At 47.9% G+C, this 23,726-nt stretch overlaps 1 long non-coding RNA gene across 1 annotated transcript; it reads left to right on the top strand.

Annotated features, from left to right (window-relative positions):
- The first annotated feature begins 19,407 nt into the window (after positions 1-19,407).
- On the top strand, positions 19,408-20,174 carry LOC130282494 (uncharacterized). The gene is made up of 3 exons (XR_008846422.1): positions 19,408-19,512; positions 19,613-19,777; positions 19,881-20,174. It is a non-coding gene; the product is annotated as an uncharacterized LOC130282494 (long non-coding RNA).
- The last annotated feature ends 3,552 nt before the right edge of the window (positions 20,175-23,726 follow it).

Genomic DNA, 23,726 nt, shown 5'->3' with positions numbered 1-23,726 from the left:
CGTACCTGCTCCCCTTGTTTATCTATCTGGGCAGTGTATGTATCTTGCCAGAAGCTTACTACACTAGGATCTACAGCCTGTTTTTCCAACTGTTATGGGGAAACAGGATGAACCTAGTCAAGAGGGAGGTTACATACCGCACGAGGAGACTAGGGGGTTTATCTATGGTAAACCCTGTGGTGTTCTTAACCAACACCTTCTTGAAAGCTAACCTCTCAAACCTCTGGTCAGAGAGGGCTCCTCCGTGGGTACTCTCCTGCAGGGAATGGTTTCGGCCTTTCTTCCAGGAATGGGAGAAGGACCTCCGTAAGCCCCATGGATATCTTCCAGCTTATGCTACCCCGACTCTGAAGGCGATACATCGGTGGGGTCTGGGAGTGTGGGAGATCAGGACCCAGTCAAGGCAGTTCCTTGACAAACGGGTTCTGTTGACCCACTTCCAGAAGCCTCTGGCACTCAGAGACTGCCCAGATCGGGATCTGAGGCTGGGGTTGTACCTTTTAAACATGAAAAGGATCCCCCAGAAGTTTTGGGACTTGGCCTGGCGCTGCTTTCAGGGGAAGCTATATGTGAGGGACAATTTGAAGTGTAGGAACTCTGATTACCGGGGATGTCCCCGAGAAGAGTGCGGGGACACGCTGGAAAGCATGGACCATTTCCTGCTTCATTGTCCCTTTAATATAGGGGTTTACAACAGGGTGGGTGCTTCCATCGGCTGGAGTCAACTTGCCGGCCTTACCTATCAGGAGTGGGCTTATGGGGCATTCAGGAACCTGGGTGGCCGAGATCAGGGCACTTTATTCTTAGTTAGTTTAGTGGTTAGGTACTACACGTGGAATGCACGGTGTTTAGTGTCGACCCAACAGAAAATCCTCTCCGAGGTGGAGGTCTGTAGGAACATCACCGGTGACCTCGGGAAGATCAGGTCTTTGGAGTATGGCAGTCTTGGTAACAGTAGGGCTTCTCTCCTATGGAGAGGATTTTATTTTGATGTGCCCTAGGTACTAGACCTTTTAGTACCTTTATTTTGGTTAGGGACAGTGTTATAGGGATAGAGATAGGATGAGAACAGGGTTAGTTTGAATGGAGGGATAGGATTAGGGAGAATTGTAGGGGGAGTTAGGGAAAGAGTGTAAAATTATTTTGAATGTATCAAGTCTGCCATCCTTCTCCCTGGTGGTGGGCTAATGCATGTGCACGCTAGCTTTTTGTTTTGTTTTTAAGCTGATATGGTATGAAAGGCTTACAGGCGACCAAACTTGGGCCTAAAGTGGGTTGTGGTTCAGTGTGTATAAGTTTGTGTATAAGTTGGTTGAGGAGTGCTAGGTGGGGAGGGTGTGCTTGTGGGTGGTGGTGTTCATCTTTGGGGGACCTGACATGGGTCAGTTAACCCCTTAAGGACGCAGGACGTAAATGCACGTCCTGATGAGGTGGTACTTAACGCACCAGGACGTACATTTACGTTCTATGCATAACCGCGGGCATCGGAGCGATGCCCGTGTCATGCGCAGCTGATCCCGGCTGCTGATTGCAGTCAGGGACCCGCCGGCAATGGCCGACGCCCGCGATCTCGCGGGCGTCCGCCATTAACCCCTCAGGTGCCGGGATCAATACAGATCCCGGCATCTGCGGCAGTGCGCGATTTGAATGAATGATCGGATCGCCCGCAGCGCTGCTGCGGGGATCCGATCATTGATAACGCCGCACGGAGGTCCCCTCTCCTGCCTCCATCCGGCTCCTGGCGTCTCCTGCTCTGGTCTGTGATCGAGCAGACCAGAGCAGAAAATCACCTAAAACACTGATCTGTTCTATGTCCTATACATAGAACAGATCAGTATTAGCAATCATGGTATTGCTATGAATAGTCCCCTATGGGGACTATTCAAGTGTAAAAAAAATTTTTTAAAAATGTAAAAGTAAAAGTAAAAAAAAGTGAAAAATCCCCTCCCCCAATAAAAAAATAAAACGTCCGTTTTTTCCTATTTTACCCCCAAAAAGCGTAAAAAAACTTTTTTCATAGACATATTTGGTATCGCCGCGTGCGTAAATGTCCGATCTATTAAAATAATATGTTAATGATCCCGTACGGTGAACGGCGTGAACGAAAAAAAAAAAGTCCAAAATTCCTACTTTTTTAATACATTTTATTAAAAAAATATATAAAAAATGTATTAAAAGTTTTTTATACGCAAATGTGGTATCAAATAAAAGTACAAATCATGGCGCAAATAATGAGCCCCCATACCGCCGCTTATACGGAAAAATAAAAAAGTTAGAGGTCATCAAAATAAAGGGATTATAAACGTACTAATTTGGTTAAAAAGTTTGTGATTTTTTTTATGCGCAACAATAATATAAAAGTATGTAATAATGGGTATCATTTTAATCGTATTGACCCTCAGAATAAAGAACACATGTCATTTTTACCATAAATTGTATGGCGTGAAAATGAAACCTTCCAAAATTAGCAAAATTGCGTTTTTCGTTTTAATTTCCCCACAAAAATAGTGTTTTTTGGTTGCGCCATACATTTTATGATATAATGAGTGATGTCATTACAAAGGAAAACTGATCGCGCAAAAAACAAGCCCCCATACTAGTCTGTGGATGAAAATATAAAAGAGTTATGATTTTTAGAAGGCGAGGAGGAAAAAATGAAAACATAAAAATTTAATTGTCTGAGTCCTTAAGGCCAAAATGGGCTGAGTCCTTAAGGGGTTAAGGACTGGACTTTGTGAACTGTAAGAACGGTATGGACTCTGACCCATGTACAGGAGGGGTGGTGTGGGTGAGGGTACAGTTTTAGTGTAGGGTTTTTCCTAGGGTTTTCTATTGATTTTGTAGGTGTTTTCTGTAGTGCATATATTTTGTTTATATTATATTTTATTTATATAGTATATTTAGTAATTTTGTACCTATATTGTGTTATATCTATATTGTTTCATATTGTTTCATGTTATAGCGTTATGGTAGCCGGACCAGTTGTTGTGTTGATATGTGGTTTATTTCGTTTATTTCAGTTATTTGGTCTGTTTTATGTTTTCTTTGGTATTTTCATTAGTCCCGGATAGAGGATCCAGTTCATTTGGACGTTTTGTAAGTGAATGTATGTGTGATATGATTATTTTGATTATTATTATTATTATTACTATTTTTTTTTATTTATTTATTTATTTTTTATTTATATAAAATATATATATATATATATATATATATATATATATATATGTATAGGATCCAACAATAACGCAGCACTCCAAAGAACGGTGAAAAAAGTGTTGATTTATTCCTGTCACATCAGTACAAGCAACGTTTCTGCTCCTATGGAGCCATTTTCAAGCTTGAAAATGGCTTCATAGGAGCAGAAACGTTGCTTGTACTGATGTGACAGGAATAAATCAACACTTTTTTCACCGTTCTTTGGAGTGCTGCGTTATTGTTGGATCTTATTTAAACTGAGGACTTTTGGTCAAGAAGTTTTTTGGACGCTGGCACCCACACATCGAGTAGTGCTGCAATACTTTTTTGGCTTATATATATATATATATATATATATATATATATATATATATAAAGATTAAAAATATGAAAAATTGAAAAAAAATATTAAAAAAATATTTAATTTTTTTTTTTTAAAAACATATATATATTTTTTTTGAGGTGTGCTTGCTACGTTTCTGTTTAGTTTTCTTGTTGCGTGTTCCCAAGTATGGATGGTTTTGAGTTATAGTCGGGTAATGATAACTTTTATGTTTATATTTTGACAAGCCAAGTTGTGCGATTTTATTTATTTATTTTTCTTTTTTTGTATTCAAAAAATTTTTATTGAACAAATATGGGAGAACAAACAACATCCACCGCAAGTAGGGTGGTAATAAATCTCCAACTACAACACTCACAGAGTTGACAATCACTGGCGAGATCAGATAACAATGGTAATAAGAGAAATCTTACACAGTCTAATGCATTAGTATAGCTGAGGAACTATCAGGAGAAATTACACAGCGAGGTAAAAAAGACAGGATTCAATCCCATAAACCAGCAAATGATTATGAAGGAACCCATTAAGAACGAAAACAAAAAAAAAATACAAAATACAAAAACCCGGGGGTTAAACTGAAACAGGAGGTACACACAGAAGGTAAGGGTAAAACGAGGAGGAAGGGGGGAGGAAAAAAATAAAATATAAAAAAAAAAAGAAACAAAGAGGAGGGGGGGGAACTATAGGGAGGGGGGAGGAGTGGGGGAAGAAAAAGCGGTAAAGAGGACGGAGGGTAGAGAAGAGGAGAGGCTCAGTAAAGCCGATAGGCGGGGGGAGTAGGATTAAGAAAAATATATATAAAATAAAATAAAATTTAAAAAAAGGGGTGTAACAAGAAAGAAAGTCGAGCAGCAGGGAGTAGAGAGATAGGTAGGTTCGTCAAGTATCACCCAGCACTTCAGCTTCACTCAAGGATAGGGATGAGGGGGATAGCCTGAAACTCAGGGGAGGACAGAAAGGCCGCCCAAGGCGACCATCTCTGCACAAAACGATCCGGTGAATGCACCAGATCCGCCCTACACTCCTCCAACCCGTAGATAGTCTGAACCTCCTGAACTCAGTCAGCTAGCGACGGGGGCTGTACTGATTTCCATCTGCGGGGGACCACCCTCCTAGCAGCTGAAAGATTCCAACCAGGCCCTTCTTTAGGGATTTCACCTGGCCCGGCAGCATGGACAGCAGGGCAGCCTGAGGGGACCTCGGAACAGCAAAGCCCACAATCCTGGAGACTGCGTCTAGGACTCCCGACCAAAAGGGCGTAATAAGAGGGCAATCGTATCAGATATGTACCATGGTCCCAGGGGCAGAGCCACACCTCCAACACGTGTCAGGGACTGACGGGTAGCATCGGTGAAGCAAAGACCGGCACACGGTACCACCTCGACAGGATTTTGAAATTTGTTTCCTAAATTTTAACAGACAAGGAGGATTTATGGCACAAGGTACACGCCTTTTCCCAGTCCTGAGGGGCAAAGGTGCGGCCCAACTCCCGGGACCATCCCTCCCTATGGGCCGGAGCCGACTGCAGAAGGGCATAGAGCACCGAAATAGGATGACCTGGAGAGTTGTCAGCTATACACAAGGATTCAAAGGGAAGAGGAAGCCTGTGGAGGTCTAAGGAGAGCCTCCAGGTTGCGTAGAAGTGTGTCAGTTGGGTGTACTGCCAACGCATGGAGGGGGTTAGGGATTCCCCCTGTAGGACCTCCGCTAGAGACTTCAGGGACCCAGAGTGAAGGACATGGACAATAGTGTTGAGCGGCATAGGCCATATTCGAATTCGCGAATATTCGCGAATATATGGACGAATATTCGTCATATATTCACAAATATTCGCATATTCGTTATATTCTCGTTTTATTTTCGCATATGCGAAAATTAGCGTATGCGAAAATTAACATATGTGAATATTAGCATGTACAAATTAGCATACGCTAAAATTCGCATATGTGAAAATTTGCATATGCAAATTTTCACACGCCAGTCTCACACAGTAGTATTACAGCCTTCTTTACACCACACAAGCTGGAAGCAGAGAGGGGTGATCACTGTGATGTGTACTGTGAAAAAAAAACAAAAAAACGAATATTCGTAATTACGAATATATAGCGCTATATTCGCGGAATTCGCGAATTCGCGAAATTCGCGAATAATATTCGAATTGCGAATATTCGTGAGCAACACTAATGGACAAACTGGAAGACTGTCCCACGCGGCCTTGTCAGGAAAGAGCTAGAGAGTCTCCCCGGGGGGAAGTCAGGGTTGCCACATATCGGTGTCAAAGGGCCATTGGGGCGTAGGAGGCCCGCCCCACCCAAGTAATGGAGGCACATCCGGAGCACTGAACGCGCCACTAGCGGGAGACCCGTCAAGTGAGCAGCAGACCAATAGGACGCTCGCATCCAAGGAAGGGACGTCAGTGGGAGCGGGGAAAGGAGGGCCTCCAAACGCACCCAAAGCTTACGGTCTTGATGGTGGAACCAGTCCATAATCCTAGTGGCAACCGAGGCCAGGTAATATAAATAGGGGTCGGGAAGGGCCAGTCCCCCGTCCGTCTTCGGTCGAGTCAGACCCCGTCGGGCCATACGGTGACCATGTGAGCCCCAGACATAGCGGGTTAACAGTCTGTTGAGAGTCTGGAAGAAGGAGCGGGGGAGGAAGATAGGAAGAGTCTGGAAGAGATACAGGAGTCTGGGCAACAGATTCATCTTAATGATATTCACTCGTCCCAACCAGGAGATGTCACGTCTGTCCCATTTCGTCAGATCTGAAGTAAAGGAGGAAAGGAGGGGGCCAAAGTTCAGGTCGAAGATACGTGTCAAGTCACCCGGTACCTGAATCCCCAAATATGTGAAAGAGGAGGACGCCCAACGAAAGGCGAATCGCCCCTTGAGCACCGAAACAGCCTGCGGGCCCAGGGAGACATCGAGGGCAACACTCTTAGAAACATTTAACTTATAATTGCTTAAGGCGGCATATTCAACCAAAAGTGAGAGGAGAGCAGGGAGGCTCTCATCAGGGGCAGAAAGGTATAACAATAAATCATCGGCAAATGCCGCGCATTTGACCACTTCATGCTTTATCGGGACCCCCCTGATCGCTTCACATTGTCTAATAGCCTGGAGGAGATGTTCCATCACTAGAACAAAGAGTAAGGGGAAAAGGAGGCAACCCTGTCTGGTGCCATTACGGATGGTGATAGGGGAGCATAAGGACCCATTGACCCTGACCCTAGCTTGCGGATTGGCATAGAGAGCAAAAATACACTGGAGCATTAGGGGGCCTAAACCCAGTTGCGTGAGAGCACCCCTCAGGAACCCCCACGCCACCCTATCGAAGGCCTTTTCGGCATCCAGGGATAACAGGATGCACGGCAGCCGAGCAGTCTGGGCGTAGTGCATGACAGAGAAGGTTTTCAAGGTGTTGTCTCGAGCCTCTCTGGCGGGGACAAATCCCACTTGGTCAGGGTGGATGAGGGCACCCAAGAGCGGGCTCAATTACAGCCCAAGCATTTTGGCGTATAATTTGGCATCCACATTAATAAGGGAAATCGGTTTATAGCTTTGACACAGGTTGGGGTCCTTACCCTCTTTGGGGATAACTGTGATAAATGCCTGAAGGAAGGAGTTAGGGAACGGGGAGCTATCGGACACTGAATTAAAGGAGTCCAAAAGGAGCCGGGCAAGATCAGAGCTGAGGAGCCTATAAAATTTAGCGGTATATCCGTCCGGGCCAGGAGCCTTCCCGGAGGGCAAAAGTTTGATGGCAGCGGAGATCTCCTCCTCAGTGAAGGGTCGCTCCCAGTCCTCCAGCACTTGAGCCGGCAAAGAGGGTAGCTTTGTTTTCTGTAGATAATCCGTCAGGATGGTGGATACAGTGGGGCCTCCCCCCTGCTGAGTCTCCAAACTATAAAGGGTCTCATAATAGGCTCTGAAGCTTTCCAGAATTTGGGATGTCAAGTGTACCACTGGGCCCGCAGGTGATTTAATAGAGGGAACATGCATGGCTGCTCTTCGATCCCTAAGTGCCCTGGCTAGTTGTCGTCCCGCCCTGTTGTCCCACTCGTAAGATACGCTGGCACATATCTGTCTATATCTATTGTATTTTCTGTCTATACGAACCTGGACGTCTCTCCTCACCTCCATGAGGTCCCTGAGGACCTCCTCCGTTTGAGCGGATTTGTGCTGAGACTCAAGAACATGAAGGCGGGCCAATTGGTCCATTAGCTTCTGAGAAGACTCTCGCTTAATCCGAGCGCCATGTTTGATTAGAATTCCACGGAGCACAAACTTCAGCGCCTCCCATTTAATTTGGGGGGAGGTTTGGTCGCCGGCGTGGTCCAGAGCAAAGTTAGCTAAAGCGGACTTCAAGTCAGCCATACATAAGGTATAAAGCAACGATTCATTGATTCTCCACACAAAGTCACCTCTTTGGTTCTGGGGGAGAGACAGGTCACAAAAAATCGGGGCATGGTCAGAGAACACCATCGTTTCTATTGCTGTTGAGAGTACCTGGGGGAGGAGGCAATGACTAACAAAAATATAGTCCAGTCTAGTGTAAACCTGTCGTGCATGAGAGTAGAAAGTATAGTCACGTGTGTCCGGGTGAGAGAGTCTCCAGGCGTCTGACAGCTGCATCCCTTGTAGAAGCCTGCGGATCTTATTCAACTTGGAAAAGGAGAGAGCGGAGGTCCCAGAGGAGCAATCTAGGGAGGGAAATAAAGACATATTGAGGTCACCACAAACCAACAGAACACCCTGGGAGAAGGACATGAGTTCATCAAGAACCGTATGCAGGAAAGAGACCTGGCCGTGGTTCGGTGCGTAAATATTAGCTACCGTGTACGTCTTACCCTGGAGAAAGCAAGTCACAAAGACATATCGGCCCTCCACGTCCACTTTAGAATCAAGAACCTGTACAGGGAGGGATTTATGAAACCATATAGAAACCCCCTTCACCTTCTGGGAGGGGTCACAACTATGGAAACTAGAGGGGTAATATCTGCTGCGAATCACCGAAGCATGATCCCGCAGCAGATGCGTCTCCTGCAGACAAAGGATGGAGACACGCTGCTTATGCATGGAGTACAAGACTTTAGCCCTTTTCTCAGGGACATTGAATCCCTGAACATTCAGAGAAGCTATTTTCACCGACATACCTGAGTATATATAAAGAAGACCAAGAAAAGGGAGGAGGAGAGGAGCAGTCCCCAGAGAAGACTGCGAGAGAAAAAAAAATAAATAAAAAAAGGAGGGGGAAAAAGGAGAAAGAAGGCAGAGGGGGAAGAAGGTAAGATCAGGGTCCAAGGAGGGGGAAGGACACAAAGGGGGGGGAAAGAGAGGTCAGGGGAACAACAAAAGGGCTGTTACGCCGAGCGCTCCGGGTCCCCGCTCCTCCCCGGAGCGCTCGCTACTCTTCCCTCACTGCAGCGCCCCGGTCGGTTCCACGGACCCGGGGCGCTGCGTTACCACCTCCGGCCGGGATGCGATTCGCGATGCGGGTAGCGCCCGCTCGCGATGCGCACCCCGGCTCCCGTACCTTACTCGCTCCCCGTCAGTTCTGTCCCGGCGCGCGCGGCCCCGCTCCCTAGGGCGCGCGCGCGCCGGGTCTTTGCGATTTAAAGGGCCACTGCACCGCTGATTGGTGCAGTGGTTCCAATTAGTGTTTACACCTGTGCACTTCCCTATATCACCTCACTTCCCCTTCACTCCCTCGCCGGATCTTGTTGCCCTAGTGCCAGTGAAAGCGTTCCTTGTGTGTTCCTTGCCTGTGATTCCAGACCTTCTGCCGTTGCCCCTGACTACGATCCTTGCTGCCTGCCCCGACCTTCTGCTACGTCCGACCTTGCTTCTGTCTACTCCCTTGTACCGCGCCTATCTTCAGCAGCCAGAGAGGTTGAGCCGTTGCTAGGGGATACGACCTGGTCACTACCGCCGCAGCAAGACCATCCCGCTTTGCGGCGGGCTCTGGTGAAAACCAGTAGTGACTTAGAACCGATCCTCTAGCACGGTCCACGCCAATCCCTCTCTGGCACAGAGGATCCACTACCTGCCAGCCGGCATCGTGACAGTAGATCCGGCCATGGATCCCGCTGAAGTTCCTCTGCCAGTTGTCGCTGACCTCACCACGGTGGTCGCCCAGCAGTCACAACAGATTGCGCAACAAGGCCAACAGCTGTCTCAACTGACTGTTATGCTACAACAGTTACTACCACAGCTCCAGCAATCATCTCCTCCGCCAGCTCCTGTACCTCCTCCGCAGCGAGTGGCCGCTTCTGGAATACGACTATCCTTGCCGGATAAATTTGATGGGGACTCTAAGTTTTGCCGTGGCTTTCTTTCCCAATGTTCATTACACTTGGAGATGATGTCGGACCAGTTCCCCACTGAAAGGTCTAAGGTGGCTTTCGTAGTCAGCCTGCTGTCTGGAAAAGCCCTGGCTTGGGCCACACCGCTCTGGGACCGCAATGACCCCGTCACTGCCTCTGTACACTCCTTCTTCTCGGAAATTCGAAGTGTCTTTGAGGAACCTGCCCGAGCCTCTTCTGCTGAGACTGTCCTGTTGAACCTGGTCCAGGGTAATTCTTCCGTTGGCGAGTATGCCGTACAGTTCCGTACCCTTGCTTCAGAATTATCCTGGAATAATGAGGCACTCTGCGCGACCTTTAAAAAAGGCCTATCCAGCAACATTAAAGATGTTCTGGCCGCACGAGAAATCCCTGCTAACCTACATGAACTCATCCATCTTGCCACTCGCATTGACATGCGTTTTTCCGAACGGCGTCAGGAGCTCCGCCAGGATATGGACTCTGTTCGCACGAGGCGTTTCTTCTCCCCGGCTCCTCTCTCCTCTGGTCCCCTGCAATCTGTTCCTGTGCCTCCCGCCGTGGAGGCTATGCAGGTCGACCGGTCTCGCCTGACACCCCAAGAGAGGACACGACGCCGCATGGAGAATCTCTGCCTGTACTGTGCTAGTACCGAACACTTCCTGAAGGATTGTCCTATCCGTCCTCCCCGCCTGGAAAGACGTCCGCTGACTCCGCACAAAGGTGAGACAGTCCTTGATGTCTACTCTGCTTCTCCACGTCTTACTGTGCCTGTGCGGATGTCTGCCTCTGCCTTCTCCTTCTCTGCTGTGGCCTTCTTGGACTCTGGATCTGCAGGAAATTTCATCTTAGCCTCTCTCGTCAACAGGTTCAACATCCCGGTGACCAGTCTCGCCAGACCCCTCTACATCAATTGTGTAAACAATGAAAGATTGGACTGTACTATACGTTTCCGCACGGAGCCCCTTCTAATGTGCATCGGATCTCATCACGAGAGGATTGAACTGTTGGTCCTCCCCAATTGCACTTCTGAAATCCTTCTTGGACTTCCCTGGCTTCAACTCCATTCCCCAATCCTGGATTGGTCCACTGGGGAGATCAAGAGTTGGGGGCCCTCTTGTTCCAAGGACTGCTTAAAACCGGTTCCCAGTAAACCTTGCCGTGTCCCTGTGCTTCCTCATGTAACCGGTCTCCCTAAGGCCTATATGGACTTTGCGGACGTTTTTTGCAAAAAACAAGCTGAGACTCTACCTCCTCACAGGCCTTATGATTGTCCCATTGACCTCCTCCCGGGCACTACTCCACCCCGGGGCAGAATCTATCCTCTGTCCGTCCCAGAGACTCTTGCCATGTCTGAATACGTCCAAGAAAATTTAAAAAAGGGCTTTATCCGTAAATCCTCCTCTCCTGCCGGAGCCGGATTTTTCTTTGTGTCCAAAAAAGATGGCTCTCTACGTCCTTGCATTGACTACCGCGGTCTTAATAAAATCACGGTTAAGAACCGCTACCCCCTACCCCTCATCTCTGAACTCTTTGATCGTCTCCAAGGTGCCCATATTTTTACCAAACTGGACTTAAGAGGTGCTTATAATCTCATCCGCATCAGAGAGGGGGATGAATGGAAAACGGCATTTAACACCAGAGATGGACACTTTGAGTATCTGGTCATGCCCTTTGGTCTATGCAACGCCCCTGCCGTCTTCCAAGACTTTGTTAATGAAATTTTTCGTGATCTACTATACTCCTGTGTTGTTGTATATCTGGACGATATCCTGATTTTTTCTGCCAATCTTGAAGAACACCGCCAGCATGTCCGTATGGTTCTTCAGAGACTTCGTGATAATCAACTCTATGCCAAAATAGAGAAATGTCTGTTTGAATGCCAATCTCTTCCTTTTCTAGGATACTTGGTCTCTGGCCAGGGACTACAAATGGACCCAGATAAACTCTCTGCCGTCTTAGATTGGCCACGCCCCTCCGGACTCCGTGCCATCCAACGTTTTTTGGGGTTCGCCAATTATTACAGGCAATTTATTCCACATTTTTCTACCATTGTGGCTCCTATTGTGGCTTTAACAAAAAAAATGCCGATCCCAAGTCTTGGCCTCCTCAAGCGGAAGACGCCTTTAAACGACTCAAGTCTGCCTTTTCTTCGGCTCCCGTGCTCTCCAGACCTGACCCATCTCGCAGGTCATGCGGGCATCAAGAAATCTGTGCAACTCATCTCTCGCTTCTATTGGTGGCCGACTCTAGAGACTGATGTGGTGGACTTTGTGCGAGCCTGCACTATCTGTGCCCGGGATAAGACTCCTCGCCAGAAGCCCGCTGGTTTTCTTCATCCTCTACCTGTCCCCGAACAACCTTGGTCTCTGATTGGTATGGATTTTATTACTGACTTACCCCCATCCCATGGCAACACTGTTATTTGGGTGGTCGTTGATCGATTCTCCAAAATGGCACATTTCATCCCTCTTCCTGGTCTTCCTTCAGCGCCTCAGTTGGCTAAACAATTTTTTGTACACATTTTTCGTCTTCACGGGTTGCCTACACAGATCGTCTCGGATAGAGGCGTCCAATTTGTGTCTAAATTCTGGAGGGCTCTCTGTAAACAACTCAAGATTAAATTAAATTTTTCTTCTGCATACCATCCTCAATCCAATGGACAAGTAGAGAGAATTAACCAGATCTTGGGTGACTATTTACGACATTTTGTTTCCTCCCGCCAGGATGACTGGGCAGATCTTCTACCTTGGGCCGAATTCTCGTATAATTTCAGAATCTCTGAATCTTCCTCCAAATCTCCGTTTTTCGTGGTGTACGGCCGTCACCCTCTTCCCCCCCTCCCTACCCCCTTGCCCTCTGGTCTGCCCGCTGTGGATGAAATTTCTCGTGATCTTTCCACCATATGGAAAGAGACCCAAAATTCTCTCTTACAGGCTTCTTCTCGCATGAAGAGATTCGCAGATAAGAAAAGAAGAGCTCCTCCCATTTTTTCCCCTGGAGACAAGGTATGGCTCTCCGCTAAATATGTCCGTTTCCGTGTCCCGAGCTATAAGTTGGGACCACGCTATCTTGGTCCTTTTAAAGTTTTGTGTCAAATTAATCCTGTCTCTTACAAACTTCTTCTTCCTCCTTCTCTTCGTATCCCTAATGCCTTTCACGTCTCTCTTCTTAAACCTCTCATCCTCAACCGTTTTTCTCCTAAATCTGTTCCTCCCACTCCTGTTTCCGGCTCCTCGGACATCTTCTCTGTCAAAGAGATTTTGGCCTCTAAAAAGGTCAGGGGAAGAACTTTTTTTTTAGTGGATTGGGAGGGTTGTGGTCCAGAAGAGAGGTCCTGGGAACCTGAGGACAATATCCTGGACAAAAGTCTGATCCTCAGGTTCTCAGGCCCCAAGAAGAGGGGGAGACCCAAGGGGGGGGGTACTGTTACGCCGAGCGCTCCGGGTCCCCGCTCCTCCCCGGAGCGCTCGCTACTCTTCCCTCACTGCAGCGCCCCGGTCGGTTCCACGGACCCGGGGCGCTGCGTTACCACCTCCGGCCGGGATGCGATTCGCGATGCGGGTAGCGCCCGCTCGCGATGCGCACCCCGGCTCCCGTACCTTACTCGCTCCCCGTCAGTTCTGTCCCGGCGCGCGCGGCCCCGCTCCCTAGGGCGCGCGCGCGCCGGGTCTTTGCGATTTAAAGGGCCACTGCACCGCTGATTGGTGCAGTGGTTCCAATTAGTGTTTACACCTGTGCACTTCCCTATATCACCTCACTTCCCCTTCACTCCCTCGCCGGATCTTGTTGCCCTAGTGCCAGTGAAAGCGTTCCTTGTGTGTTCCTTGCCTGTGATTCCAGACCTTCTGCCGTTGCCCCTGACTACGATCCTTGCTGCCTGCCCCGACCTTCTGCTACGTCCGACCTTGCTTCTGTCTACTCCCTTGTACCGCGCCTATCTTCAGCAGCCAGAGAGGTTGAGCCGTTGCTAGGGGATACGACCTGGTCACTACCGCCGCAGCAAGACCATCCCGCTTTGCGGCGGGCTCTGGTGAAAACCAGTAGTGACTTAGAACCGATCCTCTAGCACGGTCCACGCCAATCCCTCTCTGGCACAGAGGATCCACTACCTGCCAGCCGGCATCGTGACAAGGGCTAGACACTAGACAGACAGGGGAATACAACTCTGACAAGGGGACAATCAGCAGAACAAAAAGAACGTCTGCAAACAACACAACTAAGTATAGCTCAAGCTATATTCGGACAGGAACAAACCTGTCTCTACCTATGGGGGGCAGGTCGGTCAAATAGCACTGAGGAAGAGAAAAAAATAAAAAAATCAAGAAAAGAGACAAAGGAAGAAAAGTAGCGGAAGAAGAGAGGCCGAGACCTCACAGCCGTCCCGGGGAGGACAAAAGAAGACAGATTAAAAGAGGACACCCCTCATGGGAGAAGAGGCATGAGAGAAGGAGAGAGGACCGAGGGACAGCCAAGGAAGGAGGAAAGGGTAGGAGAAAACATAAGATGTCATAAAAAATATAGAATATTTATATAAAAGTAAACATGGCAATCACTGTATCAGCCCAAAGTCACGGTCAGATCAACAGGCCCATCAATCAGACACCTCAGCGCTCCCCAGGGCCACCAGGCCCATCAGTGGATCCAGAGAGACTTCGGGGACGACGACGGGAGCGCTGAGGACGAGGGGAAGGCCGGTCCGGTTGAGGTCGGCGCGGTCGGGCTGGGAGCGACAGTGTACTGGAGAAGGGATTCTCCAGCAGCTGCACCCATTCTCGCAGATCTACATTGGGGAGATCAAATGAACTCAGGAACGCGGGCAAATCCTCCGGAGTGCGCAAGGTGGCATAAGTCTCCTGGTGGCGGGCATAGAGGGCAAATGGGAATCCCCACCGGTATAGAATCCGACGGGACTGGAGTTCCGCCAGCAGAGGTTTTAGGGTAGCACGGAGCCTCAGGGTATGGCGGGAGAGATCAGGAAACAATTGCAGCTTAGCTCCATCAAAATCAATGTCCTTGATCTGTCTGGCTGTCCGCATTATCTCCTCCTTCTCTGAATAGTAATGTATGTGGCATATCACATCCCTGGGGTTATTAGGGTCAGAGCTGGGGGGCCGCAGGGCTCTATGGGCTCTGTCAATGGCGAGTGGAGTTTGGGCCGGGCGACCCAGCAGAGAGTTAAAGATATCAGTCACTGCGGGGAGAAGCTTATCTGCCCTCGTTTATTTATTTTTCTTATGTTCATTTTCGGTAGGCGTGTGAGAGTTTGATTAGATATTTTGGGCATATTTTAATATCTTAGTATTTTAGTATCTTAGTAAAGCTGGGCTGGCCGGTTAGGCAGGGTTTTGTTTATGAGGTTTTGTTTTTGGTTCTAGAGTATTTCTTATTTATGATATAGCTGGTTAAGCTTGCTTTGTGTTTTGTATTTGATAAATTTTGTATTTTTCTAATAAAAAGAGTGTCAGCAGAGAGCACTGTGGTCAGACTGGAAAAAAATCCAAAAAGAAAATAACTTCCTCTGTAGAATACAGCAGCTGATAAGTATTGGAAGGATTAAGATTTTTAAATAGAAATAATTTACAAATCTGGCAAATTTCTCCAACCTCAAGGTTAGTGTTTAACCACTTAAGGACCTAGGGCGTATGGATACGCTTTGACGTCCTGGTACTTAAGGACCCAGGGCGTATCCATACGCTCATAAGAATTTCGGTCCCCGCCGCACGCCGGGCGGGGGCCAGGCCGGGTTGACTGCTGATATCAATCAGCAGGCACCCCGCAAAAATGTCTAGGGGGGTCATCAGACCCCCCCCATTGGCGATCGGCGCAAATCACAAGTGAATTCACACTTGCGATTTGCGCCGATTTCGGGTCATACGGGTCTATTGTGACCCGTTGACCCGGAATAGAAGGGGGATCGCGGTTGATCCCCCTGTAGGCATAGGAGTGAGGTGGCAGGGTTGCCACCCCTCCTATCCCTGCTATTGGTCTGATATGGATCGTCAGAGGCGACGACCAATAGCAGACCGGGGGCGGGGGGGGTTATCTTTTGTTTTCCCCATCCTGCCCACCCACAATAAGCGGGGCAGAATGGGGAACCGAAGGGGACCGGGCGCCGACGTCCACTTAATCGTCCGGAGGCTGCGGCGACGTTGATCGGCGGGCGGCGTCACGTGCTTCTGAGGAGGACGGCTCCCGGGATCCTACGGAAGCCGGTAAGTTGATCTGGAGGGCTACAGTCTGAGACTGTGGTCTCTAACTCTAGCTCTCCAGATGTTGCAAAACTACAACTCCCAGCATGCCCAGACAGCTGTTTGGGCATGCTGGAATATGTAGTTTGGCAACAGCTGGAGGGCTGCAGTTTGAGACCACTATACAGTGGTCTCTAAACTATATCCCTCCAGATCTTGCAAAACTACAACTCCTAGCATGCCCACATAGCTGTTACATTCACACGGACAGGTTTACAGTAAATTTCCTGCTTCAAGTTTGGGCTGGGGCAAATTTTTCGCCGCAGTGCAAACTCCTAGCGGGAAATTCATTGTAACACGCCAGTGTGAATGTACCCTAAAAACACTACACTAACACATAATAAAGGGTAAAACACTACATATACACCCCCTTACACTGTCCCCCCCCCCCAATAAAAAAATTAAAAACGTCTTGTACGGCAGGGTTTCCAAAAAGGAGCCTCCAGCTGTTGCAAAACAACAACTCCCAGCATTTCTGGACAGCCACTGACTGTCCAGGCATGCTGGGAGTTTAGCAACAGCTGGAGGGACCCTGTTTGGGAATCACTGGCGTAGAATACCCCTATGTCCACCCCTGTGCAATCCCTAATTTAGTCCTCAAATGCGCATGGCGCTCTCTCACTTCGGAGCCCTGTCGTATTTCAAGGAAACAGTTTAGGGCCACATATGGGGTATCTCCGTACTCGGGAGAAATTGCACTACAAATTTTGTGGGTCTTTTTTTCCTTTTACCGCTTGTGAAAAGGAAAAGTTGGGGGCTACACCAGCCTGTTAGTGTAAAAAAATAAAAAATTTTACACTAACATGCTGGTGTTGCCCCATACTTTTTATTTCCACAAGCGGTAAAAGGAAAAAAAGACCCCCAAAATTTGTAACGCAATTTCTCCTGAGTAAGGAAATACCCCAGATGTGAGCGTAAAATGGTCTGCGGGCTCACAACAAGGCTCAGGAATGAGAGCGCACCATGTACATTTGAGGCCTAAATTGGTGATTTGCACAGGGGTGGCTGATTGTACAGCGGTTCTGACAAACGCAAAAAAAAAAATACCCACATGTGACCCCATTTTGGAAACTACACCCCTCACAGAACGTGACAAGGGGTATAATGAGCCTGAACACCCCACAGGTGTTTGACGAATTTTCATTAAAGTTGGATGGGAAAATGAAAAAAGATATTTTTTTTCACTAAAATGCTGGTGTTACCCTAAATTTTTCATTTTCGCAAGGGAAAATAGGAAAAAAGCCCTCCCAAATTTTTAACCCCATTTCTTCTGAGTAAGAACATACCCCATATGTGAATTTAAAGTGCTCTGCGGGCGAACTACAATGCTCAGAAGAGAAGGAGCGCCATTGGGATTTTGTAGAGAAAATTTGTCGGGAATTGAAGGCCACATGTGTTTACAAAGCCCCCATAGTGCCAGAACAATGGACCCCCGATACATGTGACCCCATTTTGGAAGCTACACCCCTTACGTAATGTAATAAGGGGTACATTGAGAATTTACGCCCCACAGGTGTCTGACACCTTTTGGAACAGTGGTCTGTAAAAATGAAAAATAAAAATTTTTATTTGCACAGCCCACTGTTCCAAAGATCTGTGGGGTGTAAATACTCACTGCACCCCTTATTAAAATCTGTGAGGGGTGTAATTTCCAAAATGGGGTCACATGTGGGGGGGTCCACTGTTCTGGCACCACGGGGGGCTTTGTAAACACACATGGCCCTGACCATTCCAAACTAATTCTCTTTCCAAAAGCTCAACGGCGCTCCTCCTCTTCTGAGCATTGTAGTTCGCCAGAACTTTCACAGAAAGAAAGCCGTTCACTGCGGCATCTTGGTCATTAGATCGGTCAGCCTGGTCCCAGCCAGAGTGGTTGTGGTGCAAAACTGTGCAGCTAGGAAAAAAACCACCAGTAAGTGCCTGCTGCATTCACCAGCACAGAAAGCCATATATGCCAGCGGAAAGCCGCCACATAAATGCTGCACGTGCTGTATGCCGTAACTATGCAAATATATCTAGCACAGCCTGTTCACACCTATTGTGAAAACATTCATTTCAGCTGGGATTACACTTGGCGTGTTTGTCATATAAAACACCATGCTCGCTGTGGGCACATGTTAGGTTGGAATCAATAGGGTAATATGAAACACCAGACACTAATGGGGGTTTCTTCATCCTTTTATGGTGTTTTTAGGCTATCAAATCTGTGGGATGCCGAGAGCATGTTTTTTTTTTTTTTTGGGGGGGGGGGGGGTATTTTCTCACTATTTTTTTTTTTAATAGAAATCCTTCAGTCAAATGATGAAATAATCACATAACTTGTATGAGAAAAGCCAGAGGGGAAAAAAACCACCAAAGAAAAAACACTTCCTATAATAATAACAATAATGATGATGATGATGATGATTGATGATAATAATAATAATAATACACATTGGGACAGATGTATGAAAACCTGTGCAGAGGTCAAGTGGACCAGTTGCCCATAGCAACAAATCAGATCGCTTCTTTCACTTTTCAGAGGCCTTTTTAAAAATGAAAGAAACTACCTGATTGGTTGCTATGGGCTACTGGTCCACTTTCCCTCTTCCCTGGGGAAGAACAAGAATTGTGTTTGTTCCTAGGCTTAGGCTGTGATTAAAAACAACATAAAAATGGTGTTTTTCAAAGCCCACATTGCTTTATTTCTGGTGCTTTTTCCCCCTTTTCGACAGACGTCTGTCCAGCTATTGCAAAGCTACAACTCCCAGCATGCCCTGACAGCCGAAGGCTGAGAGTTGTAGTTTTGCAACAGGTGGGCAGCCACAGGGGATCGGTGTTGCAGTATGTCAATCTAGGGCCATGGTGTCTGATCTTGAACTGGCAGCAGGAGCCACGACCACTTTAAATCAATGGCTGCTGGGACGTCTGACTAGTGACATCCTTCGCTCCAGACCGCAACGTCAGGGACGTCACTCGTCAGACGTCCCGGCGGCCAGCGCTGCTCATTGAGCCTACCGGAGTAGCATTGATCTATGTAAGAAACCTAGGGGCCCAGGCTGTTGAGGCCACCAAATGATATTACATATACAGAATGTCTGGTTAGGAGAAACAAATATAACGCACCCACAGGGAGTGGCGCCATTTTAATAAAAATTGTCAAAAACCTTAGATAACAGTCATACAGAATATATTAGAAAGCTTTTTTGATTTTCAGCCAATCAGAGAGCAGCACTACTGAAATAGAACTCCCAGGAGGTAACAGCGTGTCACACATGTGATGTCATAACCATTGTCCACCAAAGAGCAGCACTGAGCAGAAATAACACTGCTCCTGTTCATTCTTCATCAGAAAGGGGCCGGTGCTGGACACTGTGTAGGGACGAGGGAATGCAAAGTCATACACATGACTGTGACTGGTAAGTGTTACATTGTTGTGTCCATAAGATCTTTAGTGCAGTTCCATGTGTATTTCTATGATAAACATGTAAATAATTTATCTTTTTTTTCTTATCTTAGATGCACTATTTCCAGGACATGGAGTAGCATTTCCGGACCTACAGCAAGACGTTGGATGAAGGCATAGCCCCAGAAATAACACTGCTCCTGTTCATCAGTGAGGGGCCGGTGCTGGACACTGTGTAGGGACACGGGAATGCAAAGTCATGCACATGACTGTGACTGGTAAGTGTTACATTGTTTTGTCCAAAAGGTCTTTATTGCAGTTCCATGTGCATTTCTATGATAAACATGTAAATAATCTATCTTTTTTTGTCCCCTATCTTAGATGCACTATTTCCAGGACATGGAGTAGCATTTCGGGACCTACAGCAAGACGTTGGATGAAGGCACAGGCCTAGGAATCATGCACATACACAGAAACATTTGCCCAAATTATAGAAGTAACCTCCTTTAGTATGCCCAGAGGAAGGGCAATACAGTAGCCATGGATTCCCTACAGGTTTCCTCCCCTCTGGAGGTTTTTCCTGTCCTGAGTATTAGTTACTGTACGCTCTTTGTGAGTGATGGGAGGTTACAAAAAATCCCCTACACAAATATTTTAATAAATTATAAATAAAGTTCCCCCTTTTTTAAACTGTTCTTTGACTTGTTCGACTCATTTATTTATTTCTGTGTGTGAAAATAGAGTTAGCAAAACATGGATGACCAAAGCTGCTCTCCTGCACGATCTGCATAATGCGGCGCAGAGAGAGGCAACTGGTGCTGGGTGGTGCAGTTTATGAGGCAAATGTAGAACACCCAGCAAGTTCCATGCACAAGCCTTTTTCTGATGAATGGGACTCATGCAGGGAACTTGCTAGGGGTCATACGGTTGCAAAGGATCAACTTTTGGGTACATGAACTGTCCCTTAAAGGGGGACTCCGCCTCTAGATATCTTATCCCCTATGTAAAGGATAGGGGATAAGATGTCTGATCAAGGGGATCCTGCTGCTGGGACCCCAGCAATCTCCATGCAGCAACCAAAATTCTAAATAGTCTGTTTAGATCACTGGTTCCTGTGGTGGGATTAGTGACATCACACCACCTCCCATAGACATAAATGGAAAGGGCGTGGCGTGAGGTCACGACCCGCACCACGAGAACTCAGAGTTCTAAATATTATATATTATTTGGAACGCCGGGTGCTGCATGAAGATCGCGGGGGTCCCAGTTATCAGTCATCATTTGTCCTATCCTTAAGGTAGGGGATAAGATATCTAGGGGCGGAGTACCACTTTAAGGAATTAGAGAGTGTAGGCATGCCTTACAAGCAGGTAGAAAAAGAACAGCTGGGAGAAATGACAGGATACGAAGCAATGTTTGGCTGGGACCGATTTTGGGTGTGTTCTGGCCAATTAAAGGAGAACTATGGCAAAAATTAACTTATCCCCTATCCATGGGTTATGGGATAAGTAGCTGATCGTGGGGGGTCCCCCTGCAATACCTGGGATGAGACCCGTCGCTCAGTGAGAAGCGCGCGCTGCAGACGTCAAATCTCAATTTCCCTGGACCCCCCCACCTTCCTTCATGTCCACCACAGACGCCCCCAGACTGCTGTCTCTTACAGAGTTTTATGCCCAGAAATGGTTGGCTACTCACTTTGTCAGTAGATTCTCATCCTAAATATGAAGACAATCGGGGAAATGTACCTGTGGAGAGGAAATGTTGTCCAGTTGCTCTTAACAACCAATCAGATCACTTCTTTTATTTTTCAGAGGTCTTCTCAAGAATGAAAGAAGCAATCTGATTGGTTGCTATGGGCAACCTGATGAAAACATATTTTTTTTCTTTATCAACTACAGTACTACAACTCCCATTGTAGTGTGTCTGTTCAACCTGTGCCTCCTCCAACCCTGACCCTTAGGGGGGGCACAGATGGACCACACTGGGGGTACCACACTGTAGTACTTTCATTTTTACAGTTCCCGTATAACTCTGCAGCTTCGGTAGAAGTATGAGGCTCAGCCTTAGAGTCAGTGTATCTGGCTGCTCCGGTGTTCTTCTATTTTACAGCCTGGACCCTGTTCTCCTCCACACTGGTCCCTGTGGTCGGGTCAGATGGTTCTGGACTGGGGCTGAACGGTTGCTTGAGGGATTTAGTGGCAGATTTTTTTGGGACTTCAGTTGTTGGATGACCTCTCTCTTCAGTGGCTGGTGATATTCGTAGTGCAGAATTTACAGGTGTTATGTAAAAGATGTACTCCGGGGGAAAACATTTTTTATTTTATTTTTTTAAATCAACTGGTGCCAGAAAGTTAAACAGATTTGTAAATTACTTCTTAAAAATCTTAATCCTTACAGTACTTATCAGCTGCCGTATGCTAAAGAGGAAGTTGTATAGTTCTTTTCGGTCTGACTACAGTGCTCTCTGTGAGTATGAGCAAATCTCCATAGCAAACTTCTCCTACTCCGGACAGTTCCTGACATGGACAGAGAGCACTTCCTGTAGTCCAGAGAAGTTCAGTGTGTGCAGTGAGCGGGTGTGTCCCTTTCTGAGCTCCTCCAGACATCCAGAGGCAAAGCAGCAGGTGTTACATCAGCCTTTCCCAGGAGCGTGGCAGGCTCCTCAGGAGAGCCTCCCTGCATGGAGTCTCAGGTCTCCACTCCTCGTTCTTCCAGGCTGGCGGGGAGTGGAGAGAAAACTGCAACAGCCAATGTTCCGGCCGGAGGAAGAAGATCTAGCAGAGTCTGCAGCAATGCAGGCTCTGCTCCTCCGGCAACGGATGCCAGCCAGAGATCTGGTGGAAAGAAGGTGAGGAGGAAAAGTGAGGAGTTGTGGGCTGAGAGAGGTCCAGCGAGACCAACTGCTCTCGCATGGCCGCAAGGTTTGCGGAGTACGACCAGTGCGGCAAGGAGCTGAAGATGGCCAGAGAGGATCTACGGGTGTCTCAGAATCTGGCAAATACGGGGTCTAAAAAGAACCGTCCAGAACTAAAGAAAAGGATCTCAGCGCTGAAAAGCGAAATTGTGAAATTAGAGATGCGGAGGGCAGAGATCATTGAAGGGAACGGCCTCTTCCGGGAGAAGCTGATCAACGAGGATAGGTTTGCCACCACGAAATCCCCAGGTAAGGTGGAGGTGGATGATGGGGAGAGTAGTGGCGGTGAAGAATGTGAGGATGGTGGTGAGGAAGAGGAGAAGGTGGTGGAAAGTGCAGTTGTGGAGAAAGATGCTGTGCCTGTAGCCCATACCACCCAGGACAGCTACATTGAGCCGGCACAGGTGGCACTTCCACTTACTGATAGCGATGAGGATGATGCGGAGAGTGAGGCTGGGGGATTGCTGAGGGCTATAGTGTTACAGGAGTCCCCAGCCCACCTCCAGAATTTCACTTTTGGAGAAGACCCATGTGAGGATGTGGCAGTTAAGCATAAAGCTAAGAAACATAAGATGCAGGAAACTGTGCAGTATGTCTTTGTTCCTTTCCAGCAGTCTGGGCCAGCTGTAAAGCTGGTTCAGGCTGCTGGGCCCCCCAGACTGCCAGACCCCGTTTCTGTGGTGGAGCGGGGCCAGCACGGGGAGTACAGTAAGGCGTCAGGAGAGGTTAAGGGCGCAATAGTTGTGAAGCCCACCCATCCTGTCGGTAGGGAAGGGCAGGATGGGCTCATGCCGGGCAGCTCTGGCACTGCAGGACCGCCCCAGGGTGGCAGGGGGCGTGTCCAAGTGCCAGAGACAAGTTACGCTGCCGTGTGCTCGGGGGGCGGTTCCCCGAGTACTGTGGGCACCACTGGCGCCGCGGGGCACTCCCCTGTGAGGGGGGGGAGTGTCCGGGCGCCAGAGAGCGTTGAGTCGGTGTGCTCGGGGGGCGGTCCCCCGAGTACAGTTTGTTCTGCGGGCACTGCAGGGAACTCCCCTGTGAGGGGGGGGGAGTGTCCCGGTGCCGGGATCATTGCCCAGTCAGGAGGAGCCATCGTCAGCAGCAGCCAAGCCGGAAAAAAAGACTGTAATTAAGCCAGCTGTACTACAAATCCCAGCCAGCCCAGAATCAGTTAGACAGGGTATGAGTGAGAATGCTGAGTGTAGTAGTGTTGTGGATGAGAGTAGTGTCAGTGGAGTGAATGTTGGTGGGAGTAGTGGTATGAATGGAAAAAAGGATGATGTGAGTGGTGGTGTGAGTGAAGGTGTGAATGG

The sequence above is a fragment of the Hyla sarda genome, chromosome 7, assembly GCF_029499605.1.
Source record: "Hyla sarda isolate aHylSar1 chromosome 7, aHylSar1.hap1, whole genome shotgun sequence".
Taxonomy (NCBI): domain Eukaryota; kingdom Metazoa; phylum Chordata; class Amphibia; order Anura; family Hylidae; genus Hyla; species Hyla sarda.
This window is presented reverse-complemented; position numbering and strand designations above follow the sequence as displayed.